The 23,756-nt window shown below is 37.7% G+C and overlaps 1 protein-coding gene and 1 long non-coding RNA gene across 9 annotated transcripts in view; both read left to right on the top strand.

Annotated features, from left to right (window-relative positions):
• The window catches only part of trpm3 (transient receptor potential cation channel, subfamily M, member 3), a 514,307-nt gene that overhangs the window by 164,285 nt on the left and 326,266 nt on the right, over nt 1–23,756 (top strand). The window lies entirely within an intron of this gene.
• LOC133631984 (uncharacterized) lies at nt 7,170–8,238 on the top strand. Its single transcript, XR_009821636.1, has 2 exons — nt 7,170–7,738; nt 8,164–8,238. It is a non-coding gene; the product is annotated as an uncharacterized LOC133631984 (long non-coding RNA).

Raw genomic sequence — 23,756 nt, 5'->3', positions numbered from 1 at the left:
ACATTACACAGAAGGCTTAGCTAGGGATGGGTATTGTTCACATTTGAACCCATATGGTACTGGCACTCAACGGTACCAATTTTTGGTATTTTTGTGTGTGTTAGTAAATATTGTTTTTGACAGCATTCATTTTTTATTGCAACATTTAAAAATGAGCTGATTATGATAACTGCAGTCCGGTTGTTATATCTTCTTGTATTATTACATTTCTCATTTGTAGGCATGACACTAAATTGCAATTGCAGTTACAAGCACAGGACGTTAGATGGCGGTAGATAATGGGTCTCACCATGTAAAGAGCTTTGAGACTCTAGAGAAAAAAGCGCTATATAAATGGTGTTCACTTCGCTATCGTTTATGGCAGCATTTCTTAACCTTTTTGACCTCTGGGCCCAACTTTTCCACTACAGATGGGCCCGGGGCCAACTCAAATATCAGCACTGAATTGATAATCTTACTCTTGGTTTTAATCGTATTTAATAATTGTATCTAACCTACTTACAGTTTACAAACGTGTCAAATCATATGAAACTGTGTTAATCACAAATATTATTAACACATAAACTTGAGGCTTAGGTCGGGCTGATTAAAAAAAAATTAAATACTAATTAAATATCCTGTATAAGAAGGGACTGATAAATAATTGACGAAAAATATATTGACATGCAATTATGTTATACGGAAATAAATAAACTGAATTCATCATTTAAATTAATAAAATAAAAAAGTATGTTTCTTAATTAAACTGTCAATAAAATGTAAGTGCAAATAAAAAAAACAGCTTCACCACTTTAGTCATATTTTTTGCGCTTAAAGCAGCACTAAGTAACTTTTCAACCATCATAAAATATTTTCATAACTTTTGGGATGATACTTTGACTTACAACTAGTTGAATGACACCCGTGTCACGGCCTGACGGGGTCTGTATCGCTTTTAGTGGCACTTAGTGACTTTGAGGAGGGTGGCAGGAACCCTGCTCGCAAAAAACCCCCACAAATGTGCTGACTTGCTTTACGGCATACGTCACTACCCCCATTCCCCATTCGTTAAAAAGACGGAAGTCGATGTCAACGCCTACGTGTCGCCAGAAAAGAAGAAGAAGAAGAACGCAAATTACTGCTATCATGGCAGAAGCTCCAAAACAACCAAAGAAACAAAAAAGTTTTGTCTGAGGAGACAAACAAAGAAAAGGAGCTGTTAACCGGATAAAAGGACAGTCGGGATCAACATTGTCCCGACTTTCACTCGCTGGTGTGAGCTCAAAGACGAGAGATTTCAGACTGATGCTGCCTTGGCTCTGTTCCTGCTAAACTAGTAAGTACCTTTCGATGCTCAAATCAAAATGATAATGCGAATGTTAGCTATCGGAAATTTTCCGTGGTAGCAATAAATAGCCACCAGCGTAATAGTTACACACTACTTTCTTTGAAAAAACTCTCCCGCCGGTATTTTTTTGCTCCGAACCTGCATCCGCCCCGCTACATTCTTGGTACTAGTGTCATGTTTGTAGAACAATCCAAGATCACTTCTTGATAGTGTCTGCTATTTAACATCAGCATAGCCATTAGAGACCTAATACTTGTGCCAATATTACAGCGGACTTAATGTCAGTTTGACGCTATATGCGCTAGTCCTCATGGGAAATGTGGTCTCCTTCTGGCAAAACACTACCGTTTTGGTCCACTGGCGCCGCCAAAATCAACCAAAACTGGAAAGTTCTTCAGTGGGACTTGAAGCAACTTCTCTATGACTTTAGCTCCTGACTTCTTCTGTTTGTTTGATATTGTCATAACTGCTGCAAGTGGTGGAAAAGTGTATTACAGCTGAGTTCCGTTGCGGCCCATACGTACCACAGCTGAGAAACAGATTTTTTTTCAGTTTTTATTCATAAACGCTGGTTTATGGTGCGTTAGGGTTTAGTCTTTGCTGTCTGTTGCGCCCTACAAAGTGTCAATACTGTGAGTATTGTACTTATCACGCACCGGCCGTTTTTAAACGTACATCTTAGCTGTAGTTTCCGTTAACACATTTGAAGGTGTTGAAATCGCCATGTAAAATCGCTAATGCTAATCAGTAGCATGTCTACAGCAAAGAGAATGTATTTTAGCAAAACAAATGCTACACCAGCAGCAGTGGCAAATGTGGTAGTGTAGGAAAAATAATTGGGAGAACGGTTTAAAAAATAAAAAATGTGTCATTTGCAGACACAAAGTTGATGAAGTGGTGAATCTCCAGCGAGGAACGACGTGCACCTTATCACCAGCGTCATGCGCAGCACTTTCATCATATCTCACGTCTTACCTGAATGCTTTGACTCTTTGCATTTAATCAGCATGCCACAGGAGGTGCGAGCGCATGATAACGACATGCAAACATTCTGACTGTCCGTCACACACACACACACACACACACACACACACACACACACACACACACACACACACACACACACACACACACACACACACACACACACACACACACACACACACACACACACACACACACACACACACACACACACACACACACACACAAACAACACACACAAACACACACACCAAAGCTCAGCCGATAATGAGTCATTGTAGAATTAATGAATTCTGTTTGCGGTGCAATTACAATCCTGTCCTTGGCGTAGATGCCGCTGATAGCGGCGCCACCATAATGTCTGTTCGCCCCATTTCGGTGTCAAATTGGTTTCCTTTGATTTTCTTCACGTGTTAAAATGAGTGCAATTAACATGATGCTATATTATCTTCCTCGCTGGCTATCATTAGTAACCGTTTGAAAATTACCTTCATCTGGTTAGACTTGGATATTTCTTTTTCTTTCTTTTTTTTTTTGTTCCAGCTAAAATCTAGTTTAATGTTCATGGAAAAAGTCTTTGTTGCACCTCATGGTCCTGATTATTCAGCTTGGCATTTTGCATTTGCTTGCGTCAGCGAGCTCTTCTACTCCAAAATGTGTCACATAATTTCCGGTGCTACTATTTTTGGACTAATCCCGTAAACCACTTGGTATCACTGTTAAAAAATGAGTAACAAAACTTCAACTGATAGGTTAGGGTTTGCTTGAAATTTCTCACACCGCTCCAAACCAAACCCCTATCGCAACTTTAAGGTAGTGCGCCACATCACTATAAAACTGTGGAAACCGATGCCGTGTCTCCTGATGACATCCCCAAGAGACAGCATGTAAAGATTAAAAAAAGAATGGGACCTACACTTGAGCCTTGGGGAACGCCACACTTTATTTTATGGCTTTCTGCAGAACATGTATCCGCACTGACAGAAAGATATGAGGGGCCGTTAGGGACATTATTCAGAATTACCTCTTACATACATTACTGAAATGCTCTCACATAAACAACTGAAATATTTTTATTTTATACACACTACTGAAACACTCTTATAAACACTACTGAAATGCTCTTACATATACTACTGAAACACTCTTATAAACACTACTGAAATACTCTTACATACACTACTGAAACACTCTTATAAACACTACTGAAATACTCTTACATACACTACTGAAACACTCTTATAAACACTACTGAAATACTCTTACATACACTACTGAAACACTCTTATAAACACTACTGAAATACTCTTACATACACTACTGAAACACTCTTATAAACACTACTGAAATACTCTTACATACACTACTGAAACACTCTTATAAACACTACTGAAATACTCTTACATACACTACTGAAACACTCTTATAAACACTACTGAAATACTCTTACATACACTACTGAAACACTCTTATAAACACTACTGAAATACTCTTACATACACTACTGAAACACTCTTATAAACACTACTGAAATACTCTTACATACACTACTGAAACACTCTTACATACACTACTGAAACACTCTTATAAACACTACTGAAATACTCTTACATACACTACTGAAACACTCTTATAAACACTACTGAAACACTCTTATAAACACTACTGAAACACTCTTATAAACACTACTGAAACACTCTTATAAACACTACTGAAACATTCTTACATACGCTACTGAAAAACTCTTATAAACACTACTGAAACATTCTTACATACACTACTGCAGGGGTCACCAACCTTTTTGAAACCAAAGGCTACTTCTTGGGTTCTGATTAATGCGAAGGGCTACCAGTTAGATACACACTTAAATAAATTGCCAGAAGTAGCCAATTTGCTCAATTTACCTTTAACTCTGTTATTATTAATAATGAATGATATCTATCTTTGTGGAAACACTGATCATCTTAATGATTTCTCACAATAAATATATATAGAAACAGATAAATATCAATATGCAACACTTTATTTTTATATTTTCTCTAAGTGCACATTTTTCAAATTGAACATCTTCAAATGATCACTTCTAAGACAGTCTTGTGAAATCACAATATCCCATTTTAACTAGCTAGCCACTAACATTTTTTAACAAATCATGAATTACTTTGCACCATGTTTGTACAAATAATAACTCATGTAAAATACAAAAGTAAACTGTCAAATTTTCAAATCATGTCACACTTTGAACTGGACACCAAATCTGTTATCTGTTTCTTTGTCAGTTAGTGGGAAGCCTGGCATTGCATGCTGTTAACTAGTGTGTTGTACTCTGGTGTGTAACTTGACACTGCAACTCTGAGTGAGTCTTGCAGATGTGCATCAGTGAGGCGTGTTCTGTGTTTGTTCTTGATGAAGTTCATGTCAGAAAAGGCTGATTCACAAAGATAAGATTTTTCCTCATTGTTTGCGGAACCTTCTTAATCTTTTGGACATATTTTCACAGCAATCTGGCCTTAAGCTTAATTATGATAAATGTAAAATGTTAAGGATCGGAAATCTAAAGGGAACGTCCTTTCGAATGGAATGCAAAGTGCCTGTTTTGTGGACAGATGGACCAGTTAACATACTTGGTGTTGTTGTCCCAGAAAATCTGGAAGATCTAGGCTCAGTAAATTATGATAATCGGCTAAGAAAGCTGGACAAAATTATGCAATTATGGAAAGGGTAATCCCTAACCTTGTATGGTAAAATGTCTATTGCCAACTCGTTAATTATTCCTCAATTTATTTATTTGTTTTTGTCATTACCAGCTCCATCACAAAACTTTTTTAAGATTTATGAGCGGAGGGTCTTCGATTTTGTCTGGAACGGCAAACCAGAAAAGATTAAAAGAAAAGTTTTGTACAAAGAGTATGAATATGGGGGCCTGAAACTTCTCAACCTTGAAGCTATGTGTCTGTCTTTAAAAGCATCACTTGTTCCAAATATGTATTTAAACATTGAGTGGTACACAAATGTCCTGTTGGGCAAAAAACATGTACTGTATCAAAAGAAATTGTATCCTTTTTTACAAGTGATCCCCTCCCAGAGAGTCTGCTGGGAAACATAAAGGAAACAATCCACTCATAGTGGTGTTTTCAATTTTATGTGCCAGAAAAAAGAGACGATATTTTGCAGCAGTTAATATGGATGAACTCTAATATTGTAATAGATGGAAAGCCTTTCTTTTGGAAAAATATGTTTGAAAGAGGAATCATTTTTGTCAATGATATTATCAATGAGAATGGTAAAAATTATGAAGTATGATGAATTTAGAGCTATGTATGGTGATGCTTGCTCAAGCTTTTCATTTTATCAACTAACTGGAGTAATTGGGAAAAGATGGAAACAAATAATTAATTATGGAACTAATAAATTATTAGTTTGTAAACCTCTAATAAGAAATTCTAGTTGGCAAAAAGGAACTAAAATAAATAGAAAAATATATAATTTTTATTTAATAAAGAAATCTTTGAAGGCTGCCTCATACAACACAAATGGAAAATGGGAGGACTTTTTTGACTGCCCGTTGCCATGGGATGCCATATTCAAACTAATCTATAAAACCACTATCGATGTGCAAAATCGTTATTTTCAAATTAAAATTATTTATAACTTCTTACCCACAGGGAAAATGTTAAAATTATGGAATATGACAGAGTCAGATGATTGCCGATTTTGTTGTCAGGAGCCTGAATCCACCCTGCATTTGTTTTGGTATTGTCATATTGTGTCTTTGTTTTTGGTGGAAGTTGAAAAAATGTGTTTAAGGATTGGTTTGTTTATGAAGCTTAATGTGGTTTCTGTTATTTTAGGAGAGTTCATTGACAATCATGATTTAGTCAATTTAATTATAGTACTCTGTAAAATGTTTATTTTTAAGGCCAAAAACAGATATTCACTTAGTATTACTCTCTTTAAAACATTTATTCAGTATTTTCTAACTTTAGAAAGTTACATGGTTGAAAACGATAATGATGCCAAAAAACATTAAAAAAAAGATGAGAAGCCCTCAAAGGCTTATTTTGAAAGTATAATTATGTTTATAGATTATATGATATCTGTTGTTGTGTTCCCTAATTTGAGTGACCTGGACATAATCTGGACTGTACATAAATGCTTATTTTGAAAATGTAATTTTGTTTATAAATTATATGCAATCTGTTGTGTTCCCTAATTTTTTTCTGTGTACATGAATGAAGGTGTGTGTTGCTGAGTCCGACTTGGACATTATCTGGACTGGGCCTGGTTTAAAAAACCCTTCAAAAACAAATCTAATTTAATTGACAACCTGGTCTGTTGAAGATAAGGCCCTTTTTTTAAAAATAAAATAAGATAAATAAATAAAAAACATTTTCTTGGATAAAAAAGAAAGTAAAACAATATAAAAATAATTACATAAAAAATAGTAATTAATGAAAATGTTAGTGGACCAGCAGCCTATACAATCATGTGTGCTTCAGGGACTGTGTCCCTTGCAGATGTGTTGTCTATGTTGTGGGAACCAGAATATTGGTAGCAGAAAGAAATAACCCCTTTTGTGTGAGTGGGTGTGGATGAGTGTGCATGGGGGAGGTTGTTTGGGTTGATGCACTGATTGAAAGTGTATCTTGTGTTTTTTCTATGTAGATTTAATTAAAAAAAAAAAAAAAAATTTTTTTTTTTTTTAAATTTTTTATTTTATTTTATTTTTTTATTTTTTTTAGAACAGGCCCGCGGGCGACTCATCTGGTCCTTACGAGCGACCTGGTGCCCGCGGGCACCGCGTTGGTGACCCCTGCACTACTGGAACACTCTTATAAACACTACTGAAATGTTTTTGTCTCACGCACACACACACACCTGGAATTATTTTTCACTAGTATGTATAAACGGATTTCACCTGTGTGTGTGTGTGCTTTTTACACGTGTGTGTAAGGGACAACAATTTCAGTAGTATGTGTGCAAAGATTTCAGTTATGTGTATGAGCGCATCTTACCATTGTGTATACGAGCATTTTACCACTATGTGTAAGAGCATCTTACTAGTGTGTGTGAGCGATGTTGCATTCCGGTTCCGGTATAATCCCCGCCCCTTTTCAGACAAGTTTATTTTTATTTTTTTTAAAGCCAAGTTGTGGACAAAATGTCTGCCGACAAGTAGCCTAACCGAGGCGGGAGCTCCACTTCATAATTTGAGGGCTTCAGCGGAGAATATAATAACACTTTCAATGCAACAAGGGTCGGACTGCCGCCATGGGTCTCCCCCGCAGGACGCGGCACCTGAGCGGCCACACAGCGGTGCCTTTCTCCTCCCGACAGCCGCAGCCTGGAGCACTCGTTCCATTGCGAGTTTGCACCGCACACATGCAACGTTTCAGTTCATGGACATCGGGGCAAAAGGAGGAAAAGGTAATTAGACATTATTTATTTCTAAATGATTTGTTGAATCACACGAAATGTAAGACAACATGGCATTGTAGTGAGCTACAATGGTAACATGTCGAAATGTGAGTCACGTCGTGTTACGTCAGTAGCTAATCATATACTAATGATAATGGATTGCATTTATTTAGCGCTTATCATCGACTAGATAAGGGGTCCCCAAACTAGGGCCCGCGGGCCGGTTACGGCCCTCCAAAGTCCAACATCCGGCCCGCTGGAAGGAAAAAAAAAAGTGTATTATTATTTTCAATCTGTCTTTTCTAATCTAATCAATTTTTTTGGTGTTCCCTAGCTGCTCAGGCAAATCATATTGTCTACAAATGCATTTCCTTGTATGACTTATATTGTCTTAGCTGTTTTCATGTGATCTGATTGTTACATTCTTATTTCAGAGTCACCACACAGCTGCATGACCATTTCAACAAGGACGGAATAAACAACCTCTGGATTCATGGAACTTCTCTGCACACAAATATATTAATTGGAATATTCAATACTTTTCTCATAAACATATTAAATATCTTTTCTTTTTTTTTCTCAAAAAAGGTTCCCTATGCCTTATTATTTATATACTTTTCAATGCTTCTTGTAGTCAGACAATAGATATTGTTTGTCTAAAATTATAGTTTAAGTTAATGTGTTAATATTTACACCTAGCCTCTAACCTAAATACAATAATTATAAGACAAAAAAATGGTGTATCACAAGCGTTTGGGACAAGTTTGGGGAGATTTTGACAAAGTGTGTGTGGTGGTGGGGGCTGGATGACATTACTAGTCAGAACATAAAATAACTTAAAAACATCAACCGTAGAAACATAAATGTTCAGAGCACAAACGTATTGCGGTGTTATTCTGATATTTGCAATAATAAAGTGGGCAACTTCCTACAGGTCTGTATAACAGGTTCCTTATTTATTTATTTTTTACAAAATGTTTAAACAAAATGTTAATTTGCAGAATACACTGCACAAGTGAAGAAAACATTTTAACAAACCTTATTATTCCCATGTTGTCCACTGAATAAAGTGCAGGATTGAAGTGAAAATGTCTATTCCATAGTTGCCATCATTTTCAAGTGGGTTCACTTGTTGAAAAATGTTCATTGTTGTCTCATTAATGTTTACATCTATGTCTGGAATTACACACCGACAAGTATTGAAAGGATATGAATGAGACATAAGGAACCTTTCTGAGCCAAAAAAGGTTGTTTTCAACACACTGTTGAAAATAATATTCACAATGTTTCTATGTGAAATTTATTGAATATTCCAATTAATATATTTGTGTGCAAAGAAGTTCCATGAATCCAGAGGTTGTTTATTCCGTCCTTGTTGAAATGGTCATGCAGCTGTGTGGTGACTCTGAAATAAGAATGTAACAATCAGATCACATGAAAACAGCTAAGACAATATACGTCATACAGGAAAATGCATTTGTAGACAATATGATTTGCCTGAGCGGCTAGGGAACTCCAAAAAATGGATTAGATTAGAAAAGACAGATTGAAAATAATAATACAAAAAAATTGTTTTTCCCAGCGGGCCGGATGTTGGACTTTGGAGGGCCGTAACCGGCCCGCGGGCCGTAGTTTGGGGACCCCTTATCTAGTCGATGATAAGCGCTAAATAAATGCAATCCATTATCATTAGTATATGATTAGCTACTGACGTAACACGACGTGACTCACATTTCGACATGTTACCATTGTAGCTCACTACAATGCCATGTTGTCTTACATTTCGTGTGATTCAACAAATCATTTAGAAATAAATAATGTCTAATGACCTTTTCCTCCTTTTGCCCGATGTCCATGAGGTGAAACGTTGCATGTGTACGGTGCAAACTCGCAATGGAACGAGTGCTCCAGGCTGCGGCTGTCGGGAGGAGAAAGGCACCGCTGTGTGGCCGCTCAGGTGCCGCGTCCTGCGGGGGAGACCCATGGCGGCAGTCCGACCCTTGTTGCATTGAAAGTGTTATTATATTCTCCGCTGAAGCCCTCAAATTATGAAGTGGAGCTCCCGCCTCGGTTAAGCTACTTGTCGGCAGACATTTTGTCCACAACTTGGCTTTAAAAAAAATAAATATAAACTTGTCTGAAAAGGGGCGGGGATTATACCGGAACCGGAATGCAACATCGCTCACACACACTAGTAAGATGCTCTTACACATAGTGGTAAAATGCTCGTATACACAATGGTAAGATGCGCTCATACACATAACTGAAATCTTTGCACACATACTACTGAAATTGTTGTCCCTTACACACACGTGTAAAAAGCACACACACACACAGGTGAAACCCGTTTATACATACTAGTGAAAAATAATTCCAGGTGTGTGTGTGTGCGTGAGACAAAAACATTTCATTAGTGTATGTAAGAATGTTTCAGTAGTGTTTATAAGAGTGTTTCAGTAGTGTATGTAAGAGTGTTTCAGTAGTGTTTATAAGAGTGTTTCAGTAGTGTATGTAAGAGTGTTTCAGTAGTGTTTATAAGAGTGTTTCAGTAGTGTATGTAAGAGTGTTTCAGTAGTGTTTATAAGAGTGTTTCAGTAGTGTATGTAAGAGTATTTCAGTAGTGTATGTAAGAGTGTTTCAGTAGTGTATGTAAGAGTATTTCAGTAGTGTATATAAGAGTATTTCAGTAGTGTTTATAAGAGTGTTTCAGTAGTGTTTATAAGAGTGTTTCAGTAGTGTTTATAAGAGTGTTTCAGTAGTGTTTATAAGAGTATTTCAGTAGTGTTTATAAGAGTGTTTCAGTAGTGTTTATAAGAGTGTTTCAGTAGTGTATGTAAGAGTGTTTCAGTAGTGTTTATAAGAGTGTTTCAGTAGTGTTTATAAGAGTGTTTCAGTAGTGTATGTAAGAGCATTTCAGTAGTGTATGTAAGAGTATTTCAGTAGTGTTTATAAGAGTGTTTCAGTAGTGTATGTAAGAGTATTTCAGTAGTGTTTATAAGAGTGTTTCAGTAGTGTTTATAAGAGTGTTTCAGTAGTGTATGTAAGAGTATTTCAGTAGTGTTTATAAGAGTGTTTCAGTAGTGTTTATAAGAGTATTTCAGTAGTGTTTATAAGAGTGTTTCAGTAGTGTTTATAAGAGTGTTTCAGTAGTGTATGTAAGAGTGTTTCAGTAGTGTTTATAAGAGTGTTTCAGTAGTGTTTATAAGAGTGTTTCAGTAGTGTTTATAAAAGTGTTTCAGTAGTGTATGTAAGAGCATTTCAGTAGTGTATGTAAGAGTATTTCAGTAGTGTTTATAAGAGTGTTTCAGTAGTGTATGTAAGAGTATTTCAGTAGTGTTTATAAGAGTGTTTCAGTAGTGTTTATAAGAGTGTTTCAGTAGTGTTTATAAGAGTGTTTCAGTAGTGTTTATAAGAGTGTTTCAGTAGTGTATGTAAGAGTGTTTCAGTAGTGTTTATAAGAGTGTTTCAGTAGTGTTTATAAGAGTGTTTCAGTAGTGTTTATAAAAGTGTTTCAGTAGTGTATGTAAGAGTGTTTCAGTAGTGTTTATAAGAGTGTTTCAGTAGTGTATGTAAGAGCATTTCAGTAGTGTTTATAAGAGTGTTTCAGTAGTGTTTATAAGAGTGTTTCAGTAGTGTATGTAAGAGTATTTCAGTAGTGTTTATAAGAGTGTTTCAGTAGTGTTTATAAGAGTGTTTCAGTAGTGTATGTAAGAGTATTTCAGTAGTGTTTATAAGAGTGTTTCAGTAGTATATGTAAGAGCATTTCAGTAGTGTTTATAAGAGTGTTTCAGTAGGGTGTGTGAGAGAAAAAGATTTCAGTTGTTTATGTGAGAGCATTTCAGTAGTGTATGTAAGAGCATTTCAGTAGTGTTTATAAGAGTGTTTCAGTAGTGTGTATAAAAGAAAAAGATTTCAGTTGTTTATGTGAGAGCATTTCAGTAATGTATGTAAGAGGTAATTCTGAATAATGTCCCTAACGGCCCCTCATAGAAAGAAATCGGTCCGCGATTTAAAACAGTACCAGTACCGATTACAAAAGTAATGGTTCAGATCAAATCTGAAGACAACAAGAATGCTAGCACACGGTTGCAAAAATATTTCTTAGATTGGAATTTTTTTTTTACCAAATTTGAGAATCAATGATTAGCGGTTAGCATGGCTTCCTGTCGCTACTTCATTTTTTAATTTATTTTTATTTCATTTTATTTTATTTTTTTTTTGTGCTGTCCAGCTTCTCAGGCAAATCATATTGTTGATGTAGATGCCCATATCGGCTGTACAAATTTACTTTACAAAAGAGAAGTGTGGGATACTTGTCTTGTTGCCTTATTTGTATTTGACTTTATTAAATGTATTTATATTATCATTTGGTGCAGCCGGGCCGGAGCAGGAGGGGATAGAAAGAGAAAAAAAGGAAGACAGAGGGGGAAATTGTGCGGACAAGAGGGGGATAAAAACAACAACAACCGCAAACACAACAACAACAACAAACGGGGGCGGCTTGGCGAAGTTGGTAGAGTGGTCGTGCCAGCAATCGGAGGGTTGCTGGTTACTGGGGTTCAATCCCCACCTTCTACCATCCTAGTCACGTCCGTTGTGTCCTTGGGCAAGACACTTCACCCTTGCTCCTGATGGCTGCTGGTTAGCGCCTTGCATGGCAGCTCCCTCCATCAGTGTGTGAATGTGTGTGTGAATGGGTGAATGTGGAAATAGTGTCAAAGCGCCTTGAGTACCTTGAAGGTAGAAAAGCGCTATACAAGTATAACCCATTTATTTATTATTTATAACAACAATAGAGCAACATCAACAAATAGGATATGTACAAATATGATAGTAAAAGTGATAGCAAAGAAGCAGTTAGTGAAATAAATAATAATACAGAAATGACAATGAGCATTATTACACTACAAATGGAGCAATACAAATACCAATAGAAATAGCGCTATTGATAAGGAATAATACCAATAATTTACCTCTATTATCAACAATACAGTTGTGATAATAGTACTTCAAAGAAATGTAGTTCATTGATTTATGATTTGGAACTTAAAGAATCCGCTCTGCAAAAAGGAAATACTTCAGCTGCGCTAGCTAGCCAGTAGCCACGTGTGTCAAGGTTGCTTTTAAGGTGATATTTTCCCGCCTTTTAAACAAAATTGAATGCCTTAAAAATTTCTAAGAAGAAAATACACACACATATTTCTCTCTCCAGTTTAAACGGCGTCAGGATGTACCAGGTGCAGAGAGTGAGAGCGGATAAGAATGTGTGTGCGCTCAACACTTATGCCGAGTTAACTTTCGCTTTCAAACTCCGCCAAGGTGAAACAAAAGCATGTGAGGAGGGCGACCATTTTTAGAGAACACTTCGGACTTTAAACAGCTCGGTCTCCTCCCGACTATAATTATTATTTTTTTGTACTATTTTCAGACTTTACAACCACACCTAGAGATGTCCAATAATGGCTTTTTTGCCGATATCCGATATTCCGATATTGTCCAACTCTTATCTACCGATTCCGATATCAACTGATACCGATATATACAGTCGTGGAATTAACACATTATTATGCCTAATTTTGTTGTGATGCCCCGCTGGATGCATTAAACAATGTAACAAGGTTTTCCAAAATAAATCAACTCAAGTTATGGAAAAAAATGCCAACATGGCACTGCCATATTTATTATTGAAGTCACAAAGTGCATTATCTTTTTTAACATGCCTCAAAACAGCAGCTTGGAATTTGGGACATGCTCTCCCTGAGAGAGCATGAGGAGGTTGAGGGGGGCGGGGTTGAGGTGGGCGGGGTTTGGTGGTAGCGGGGGGTGTATATTGTAGCGTCCCGGAAGAGTTAGTGCTGCAAGGGGTTCTGGGTATTTGTTCTGTTGTGTTTATGTTGTGTTACGGTGCAGATGTTCTCCCGAAATGCGTCATTCTTGTTTGGTGTGGGTTCACAGTGTGGCGCATATTTGTAACAATGTTTGTGATTTAGGGCTATATAAATAAACATTGATTGATTGATTGATTGAGTGTTAAAGTTGTTTATACGGCCACCCTCAGTGTGACCTGTATGGCTGTTGACCAAGTATGAATTGCATTCACTTGTGTGTGTGAAGAGCCGTAGATATTATGTGACTGGGCCGGCACGCAAAGACAGTGCCTTTAAGGTGCATTGGCGCTCTGTACTTCTCCCTACGTCCGTGTACACAGCGGCGTTTTAAAAAGTCGTACATTTTACTTTTTGAAACCAATACCGATAATTTTGAAACCGATACCGATCATTTTGAAACCGATACCGATAATTTCCGATATTACATTTTAAAGGATTTATCGGCCGATAATATCAGCAGTCCGATATTATCGGACATCCCTAACCGCACCCATTAAAACTGACCAAATACAAAAATTTTCCCATATTCCCCGCACTGGACTATAAGCCGCAGAGACATACGTTGCGAGATAAGTTATTTACATTTTGTAAATGTTTATTTACATACTTTAACTGTTTTCAAACGGTTTCTGCAACACGGCAGTAAAATAGCTGCTCAAACAAAACAGAAGTCATCGTCATGGACCCACTAGCTGCGGAAGCTAGCTCTCCAATCAGCTAAACAGACTCAATAACTCCACGATGACGTTTTGGTGAATTTACTGAGGAATTTGTGAAACTAAACAACCCAAAAAGAATGCCATTGTAAGTTAGTAATACTAACGCAGACACTTGTAAATGTGTTAGCATATTAGCTAATTCTAACTATGCTAGCGTCAATACATTACGATAGCACCTACAAACACGCATGCAAACACTCCTACATACATAACACACGAGTCGGATTAGGAAGTAAGAATTGTTTTAGTTATATTGTAAAACTTTTTTTTAAATTTATTTTTTTAGCTAAAGATTATTTATGTATTTTACTATTTGTCTACTTACTATGGTATGTTATTTATTTATTATTTATTTATTCACTGTTCTGTTACAGAAAACAAGGACATGGGATAAAATTGCTATGGTGTGAAAAGGGGTAGGATTAAATAAGCTCATCTTTTTCCTACTCCTTTTCGGATGTGCTGTAATGAAACAACTGGAAATATGTGATGCCTTACATTGTATCGTATGCATGTTCCAAATAAACTGAAACTGAACTGAACTGAACAAACGTTGCATGGAGTGACGAATGAAGAATCCATACGAGTAAAAACGCTATGGCCGACAAGAAGACGGAACGGCACTTCTACTTCCGGTTCAAACCTTTAAACAGCCTGCAGTGACTGCAGGCATTCGCCCTGCTGCACCTGCAGTGAGCGGACTCGTCCGAAAGACGGCGCCATGGCACAAACAATAACACACCATGTAGGCGTCTTTGCATTTGTTCAATGAAAACTGTCAGCGAAGATAAACAGATACATTAGACGCACCGTTTTAAAAGCCGCAGGGTCAAAGCGTAGAGAAAGAAAGTCACTGCTTTCAGTCCGGAATTTACGGTACTTCTTTTTTGTGGAAGAACATTTCTAATCTTCATTTCTAGTCACCTTTCATTATTTAAACAACCTTATAACACAATAATCTGGGAGGAAAGCGGGGGTCCGAATACTACAATACATGCTACATACTTTGCGGCTTTCAATCAATCAATCACATTTGATTTGCATAGCACTTCTCATACAATATTAAATGTAGCACACAGTGCTTTACATTTAAAAACACAAATCATTCCAGGCTCAGTCTCTTCCAAAAGAAACACCCTTTTCCTTCCACAACACACATGCACACATAATAAAAATAGTAAAAACCTAAGTGGCTGAGTACGGAGGAACCGGGTGAGAAAACACTATCTTTCACTTCACTGTGAAATTTTTATCGTACGCCAAATTTATAGTACAAAAATTCTATTGATTATATCCTGCAGTCCTATTCAGGCTAGCATGTACCGTATTTTTCGGACCATAAGGCGCATTGCCGATGAATGGTCTATTTCTGATCTTTTTTCATATATAAGGCGCATTAAAGGAGTCATAACTGCTAACTGCTTTAAAGACATTCAGACTTTACTTAAATCAATAACGGAGCAGCATCTCCTCATTCGGAAAAAACGTCCGACCAGAACTCTAATAACTAAAGTTCTTGGGTAAATAATGTAAATTCACTACACCGGTATGTTTCAGCGCTTTCCTGGCGAGTTTACTGACAGATATAAGTAAGAACTTTACACTACCGGTACTTTATATTAGAAATGGCAACAGCAGAGGATGAATGTCCCATAACAAGAAGATAGAGAAAAAGAAGCTTATCGATGGTGTCGGCGCAGACTATAAAGGCGGACGCGCACAATTTTTCAGGATTTATGCGTATTGCCAATACAGATCAGCAGGTACCAGAAGGTAAGAAAAGTTGCTTTTGAATAATATTGCGAAACAAAACGCCAGATAATGTTAAATGTGTTATACTTGTATAGTGCTTTTCTACCTTCAAGGTACTCAAAGCGCTTTGACACTATTTCCACATTCACCCATTCACACACACATTCACACACTGATGGCGGGAGCTGCCATGCAAGGCCCTAACCACGGCCCATCAGGAGCAAGGGTGAAGTGTCTTGCCTAAGGACACAACGGACGTGACGTGGTTGGTAGAAGGTGGGGATCGAACCAGGAACCCTCAAGTTGCTGGCACGGCCACTCTCCCAACTGCCCCACTCGTATGTTGAAGCACATCAAGCGGTGTGGCTTCATAGCTTACCAAAGTCGTACGAAAACATTTTGATAGATTTTTGAGCGCCGTGTGTAATGTTCTATATTTTCAATGGAGCATATAAAATGTTGGTGTTGTTTACTTGAGTCATATTGCCATCTTAGGGCAGCCTACACTTATCTCTTATGTTTGACTGCCATCTACTGGTCACACTTATCATTACACCATGTACCAAATGAAATAGCTTAGAGGTGGGTAAACTCAACCACACGTATTCCTGACATTAGGCGCACCGGGTTATAAGGCGCTGTGTCGAGTTTTGAGGGGGAAAAAAGGATTTTAAGTGCGCCTTATAGTCCGGGAAATACGGTAAATTAACGTCTTTTTAATAGTATGCGACCCCTGGAAGTCAGTTTGGAAGCGAGCGAAGTCCATAAGGCCGTGTGTAATGTTCTATATTTTCAATGGAACATATAAAATGTTGGTGTTGTTTACTTAAGTCGTGTTGCCATCTACTGGTCACACTCATCATTACACCATGTACCAAATGAAATAGCTTCAAGGTGGGTAAACTCAACCACACGTATTCCTGACATTAGGCGCACCGGGTTATAAGGCGCAGTGTCGAGTTTTGAGGGGGGAAAAAAGGGTTTTAAGTGCGCCTTATAGTCCGGAAAATACGGTAATTGAACGTCTTTTTAATAGTATGCGACCCCTGGAAGTCAGTTTGGAAACGAGCGATAGCCATAAGGCCGTGTGTAATGTTCTATATTTTCAATGGAACATATAAAATGTTTGTGTTGTTTACTTGAGTCATATTGCCATCATAGTGCAGCCTACACTTTTCTCTTATGTTTGACTGCCATCTACTGGTCACACTTATCATTACACCATGTACCAAATGAAATAGCTTAGAGGTGGGTAAACTCAACCACACGTATTCCTGACATTAGGCGCACCGCGTTATAAGGCGCTGTGTCGAGTTTTGAGGGGGAAAAAAGGATTTTAAGTGCGCCTTATAGTCCGGGAAATACGGTAAATTAACGTCTTTTTAATAGTATGCGACCCCGGGAAGTCAGTTTGGAAGCGAGCGAAGTCCATAAGGCCGTGTGTAATGTTCTATATTTTCAATGGAACATATAAAATGTTGGTGTTGTTTACTTAAGTCGTGTTGCCATCTACTGGTCACACTCATCATTACACCATGTACCAAATGAAATAGCTTCAAGGTGGGTAAACTCAACCACACGTATTCCTGACATTAGGCGCACCGGGTTATAAGGCGCAGTGTCGAGTTTTGAGGGGGAAAAAAAGGGTTTTAAGTGCGCCTTATAGTCCGGAAAATACGGTAAATGAACGTCTTTTTAATAGTATGCGACCCCTGGAAGTCAGTTTGGAAACGAGCGATAGCCATAAGGCCGTGTGTAATGTTCTATATTTTCAATGGAACATATAAAATGTTTGTGTTGTTTACTTGAGTCATATTGCCATCATAGTGCAGCCTACACTTTTCTCTTATGTTTGACTGCCATCTACTGGTCACACTTATCATTACACCATGTACCAAATGAAATAGCTTAGAGGTGGGTAAACTCAACCACACGTATTCCTGACATTAGGCGCACCGGGTTATAAGGCGCTGTGTCGAGTTTTGAGGGGGAAAAAAGGATTTTAAGTGCGCCTTATAGTCCGGGAAATACGGTAAATTAACGTCTTTTTAATAGTATGCGACCCCTGGAAGTCAGTTTGGAAGCGAGCGAAGTCCATAAGGCCGTGTGTATTGTTCTATATTTTCAATGGAACATATAAAATGTTGGTGTTGTTTACTTGAGTCATGTTGCCATCTACTGGTCACACTCATCATTACACCATGTAGCAAATGAAATAGCTTCAAGGTGGGTAAACTCAACTACACGTATTCCTGACATTAGGCGCACCGGGTTATAAGGCGCAGTGTCGAGTTTTGAGGGGGAACAAAAGGGTTTTAAGTGCGCCTTATAGTCCGGAAAATACGGTAAATGAACGTCTTTTTAATAGTATGCGACCCCTGGAAGTCAGTTTGGAAACGAGCGATAGCCATAAGGCCGTGTGTAATGTTCTATATTTTCAATGGAACATATAAAATGTTTGTGTTGTTTACTTGAGTCATATTGCCATCATAGTGCAGCCTACACTTATCTCTTATGTTTGACTGCCATCTACTGGTCACACTTATCATTACACCATGTACCAAATAATAGTTATTATAGTCCGGAAAATATGGTAAATGAACGTCTTTTTAATAGTATGCGACCCATGGAAGTCAGTTTAAGCGAGCGAAGGCCATACTTGGCTTGGAGGACGCTCTGCAGCCCTTCATGTGACGCTCGCTCCTAACACAACTGTTCTTGACACGGCTTGGAGGGCCATAACTTTTTTTTACACACTCCGGCGCATGACCTCGACGGGTGGAAAGCGGCCGCCCGGGTTGCAGCGTCGTCACCGCTGACACGCGCGACACGATCTGTTCGCCTCCGTCTTCGTTTTCGCGTCGTCGTGCGAGAGGACCGACCTCCAGAAATGTGACAAATCATTTTAATGAGACTTGTTGTCCTCCTCCCGCTTCGTCATGTGCCTGCGAGGAACGAGCGTTGCGGTGATTTACATGACAGGCCTTGGATGCGAGCGCGTGGGGAGGCGGGGCGCAGTGTAATTGGCCGCTTCACGCCGAAGGAAAAGACGGCAAACGAACCGCAGTCGTACTCAGGAATGATGTTGTGAACCTAAATGCAGCTTTGTCGGATTATGCTCTTTAAAGTGTAACATATGGAGCAGTCTCGCTGGAAATATAGACTTTAAGCTCTAATACTGGGGTGTCCAAACCTTTTCCACTGAGGGCCGCACACTGAAAAATCAAAGCAAGCGGGGGACATTTTGATATTTTTTATTTCAAAAACCAACACAATATATGTATAAAAAATATACATTCAGCTCCACTCAGGCTTGATAACGGGGACCCCAAAGAGTTTTGGTCCAAAAAATATAAAAAATGTGTCATTATTTATTATTATTGTTATTATTATTATTATTATTATTATTATTATTATTATTATTCAAGATTATTAGGTCTATCTGTCGATATAAAGTTGTTAAATATTTAAGTTGTATGCCCTTTTTGTCAAAGAAAACCCTGTTTTTTTATGGAAAAAAACACGAAAAATGCAATATTTTCACCCAAATAACATTTTTAAGTGGAATATTTGAGATTATATAATAATTGGAGCATGGTCAATAACTCATAACAAAATTGATTTTAATTATTTTTTTGAGCAATGGCACTTAAAAAAAAGTCCCACTAAAATTATTGAGGATCCAAAAGGGTCCTGTGTTAAAAAATAAATTATACATTTTTTTTACTGTTTACTTTTAACACAATAGTCTCGAGATGAACTTCAGATATATCCGTCAATTATAACTTTTATTGTTGTTTATGTTTTTTGTTTGTTCGTTTTAGGCCCTTCTCTAAAGAGAAAAAAACATAGTTTTTTATATGGCAAACACAAAATATGCAACATTTTCCCCGAAAAATATCTGAAAGTGGAATATTTAATGTGACGTAATTGGAGCCTTGAATAGGTCAATAATTCAAAATGACATTGATTTTGATTCATTATTATTTTTTAAAGAAAGAAACAGCCTGCATGGCAGATTTGTGTTATTAGAGTAAACATTGCAACATGTTCTTGTTACATTTAACCTGTTTGCTCTTTTATAGCACTTTTTATGTTCTTTATTTCTTTTAATCGTATTTTTAGAATGTGCTCTGGAGCTGTTAAAAAATTACCTGCGGGCTCTAATAGAAGAGTTCTTCGGGGGGGAAAAAAAAACGACCATTTAGCGGGTTGTCAAAAGTATTTGCACAAAGTGCCTGTAAAAATAAAATATTTTTGAAGACTGGAGCTTCACAGAAAGATAAAAATATTCGTCAAAGAACATCTATACCAGTGGTTTTACACGAAGTACCACCTCAGAAAACACTCGGCTCTCCAAGTACCACCATAGTGACCAAAGTTAAAATACAGTAGCGTGGTAGGCGTAGGTAGTCATTAAAAACAAGACAGAGGTTGTATTTAACAAGCGTATTTAATATTTGTGTAAAAACAAATGTGGCTGAGTACGGAGGAGCCAGGTGAGAAATCATTATCTGAAATTTTTATCGTACGCCAAATTTACAGTACGAAGAGATTATATTTAACTAATAAATTAAGCAAATAAATCAAACAATGTACTAATATAATCCACTTCAAGAAACTATTCAAACTTCAAGTGTTTACAAAGTACAAAGAAGAAGAACCATGATAAACATTCTGAATTTATTCACCATCCATTCATTTTCTAGATTATCTTATTTATCTCACCATATGAAATATAACTTACTTCACTAATTATTATTTATTTATTTATTTTTAATGTTATTACTTATAGAGTATATTGTGAATAAATTGAGAACAGGAAGTGAACAAAAGTTTTAGCAACTGCTATGTAAAGGAAAAGGGGTAGGATTAAATAAGCTCTGCTTCTTCCTACCCCTTTTTGAACATGTTGAATAGAGAAACTGGAAATTGTGATGTATCATGTTGTATGCATGCATGTTCCAAATAAACACAAACTCAAACAAGTATATTTATCATTTGTGGAAACTGTAACATTACAGGCAGTTTGAACAGTAACACCGTGTTTGAATATAGGAAAATAAAGTATTTCATTTGGCCCCGAGCCCAATTGGAATTGCTCCGCGCATTATTTGTCGAACTCTTGGTTCACATTTTTGCACAAAACCTCACAATTTTCGCCAGCGCATCCGGTTTGGAGAAAAAACATAAAATTTCAAAATTGGCCCTCTAGCGCCCCCTTGAAAATGTGAGAAAAAAATAATTGGCCCCCTGCCACCACAGTCACGTACCGTCACGAAAGCCGCTGGAGACGTCTGTCATGACAGGACGCACGTCAAAGTCTGAAGAGCCCGTTTTTGGAAGCAAAAATGAAGTCGGCCATCTTGTTTTCCGTCTGCCATTTTCAGGCGAAAAACATTAACAAATTCCTCCGAAGGACTTTGACCAAATGAGCGGCGGTTAAAATGACGGACACCGGACAGTTAGGCGATGATAAATTGCGAAGGGATTTTGCGTGCGTCATAGGATGTGGGCGGGGCATGGCGCCAAAGTTTGATCTGATGGCTCGCCACGGACTTTTCAACATTCATTACTTGGCTCCAGAAGCTCAGATCTTGGTCAGGATTGGATCAAGTGATGATGGAGACACCCTGAAGTGCTGGATTGGTCAGTACCTATTTGTACCCCTTTGTAGTGGGCGGGGCCTGGCGGCGAAAACTGCTCAATCAACCATCAAACTGTCATGACAGCAATTTAGATCATGACTACACATTCATAGCGACACTAATGTCGCCCCCTTGTGGTGGAAAATTATAACAGTCATAACAGTCCTTCCATATGCTCCAGTCTTTCCGAAATGTTTATAATGGTGGGTCGGGCATTGGGTGGGATGCGACTGCATGACTGCTGTGGTGCCAACGTCGCCCCCTTGTGTTGGAAAATTATAACAGAGGCGAGGGGGGAAAGGGGCCCTCTCAGCTTTAATTGATATTGTTACAAACTGGGTCCTATGTTAGGCTATGTTCCACATGTAGTTTATTCAATATTTAACAGACGTTGTGGTCTCCCATGGCCTTGAAGGCATCATTGGTAGGTGTCAAAGTCTGTCATTTTCTACTTTTTTTTTTTTTTTTAATGAAAACACTCACTGGTAGCAGTTCCAGATAAGATGTAGCTCAGAATTATTAGAAATTACAAATTTTTTACTCAATTGCTGGAAATGATCCTGAAATATTGGCTGTATTAGTTTTTTTTGTTTTCATCGTAAACATACCTTAAGGTGGTGCCATATTCCCCTGTCAGTGTTTGGAATTTTACCTGACCTAAAAAACTGACAATACAGAAAAAAATGCACAAATAATAAGTAAGAATAAAAATATAAATAAAACTAAAAGAACAATTAAGTCATTATAAAATCCTACCTGGTGTGCGTATGCTTAAACTACTTAACATATCAGAGCTGGGGGTTAACTCGAGTTAACTCATGTGATGAATTAAAAAAAAAAAAATCACATTAATCATGAACACACTAAATTGGCTTTGAACCCTGCGGCTTATAAAACGGTGCGGTTAATTTATGGATTTTTATTTGCAAATAGTTTTCAAGAAACAGCACCCTCCCTGACCCCGATAGGGACAAGCGGTAGAAAATGGATGGATGGATGGGCATTTGACAGCTCTGATCAGAACCGTTGACCAAAAAAGTGGATAAAAATGGAAAATGACTGAATAAAAACAAGAAAATATGTTTAAAATGTTTGGATCTGTACGTGCATAAAAAAATGGCTGCAACAGCAAATCGGTTCTCATTGATCACTTAAGAGAGCCGTTGAAAATACTCGATTCATTTGCGAACTTCACATCTCTACGCTTTGCTTTTTTTTTTAATGGTCTTAAAAAGTGTCAGATTAATCGTTAAACATGCCAATGCTGTGTTACCGTGTCCACCGTGTTTGAGACACCATGTGGTATGCTTTGGATCGTGGGCTTCTCCATTCTTTTCCCGGCCTATCGCTCTGAGACGAACCGGGGAGTCGGGCCTTCGTTTCTTTCAGCCAAAGTATCTTCTTCAAGGACCTCGCGGGCTTGTTTGGATGTAATTTAAATCCCCTTTCTGCTCACAAGCTAGTTGCTGCTGCTGCTAATAACAATCTCTCTGAACTGGGCCATGGCAGCATCAATCAAAGATGGAGCTCAGCTGCACGCCTCCTCCCTGAACTTCCTCCTCATTAGAGACAGCAGAGGGGGACTCAGGTGTAAAATTGGCCGCGCCGCGATCCTTTCTCGCACATTTCAGCTCACAGAATTGAGCAGTATTATGCAACATTTAGCTAACTTTGCATAACCAGGTGTGCATAATAGTTTGGCAGATTTAATTACCTGACAGAGAGTTGAATGTAAAAATTCAATCAAGCTGTTCTAGCTGTGACATTTTGAATATTTATAGCACACCTTTTTCACGTTTAGCTCATATTTGGCCAATTCACATTTGAGGTAGAAATGAACTGTTGAATCTAAATGTTAAATCTAAATCTAAAAGATACTTCTAAATGTTGAAACTAAATGTTAGATCTAAATATTAGATCTAAATCTAAAAGATACATCGAAAGGTCACATCTAAATGTCAAATCAAAATGTTAGATCTAAATATTAGATCTAAATGTCAAATCTAAAGTTAAATCTAAA

The sequence above is a fragment of the Entelurus aequoreus genome, linkage group LG17 (genome assembly GCF_033978785.1).
Source record: "Entelurus aequoreus isolate RoL-2023_Sb linkage group LG17, RoL_Eaeq_v1.1, whole genome shotgun sequence".
Taxonomy (NCBI): domain Eukaryota; kingdom Metazoa; phylum Chordata; class Actinopteri; order Syngnathiformes; family Syngnathidae; genus Entelurus; species Entelurus aequoreus.
Note: the sequence above shows the minus strand (reverse complement) of the source record. Positions and strands in the feature narration are given on the sequence as shown.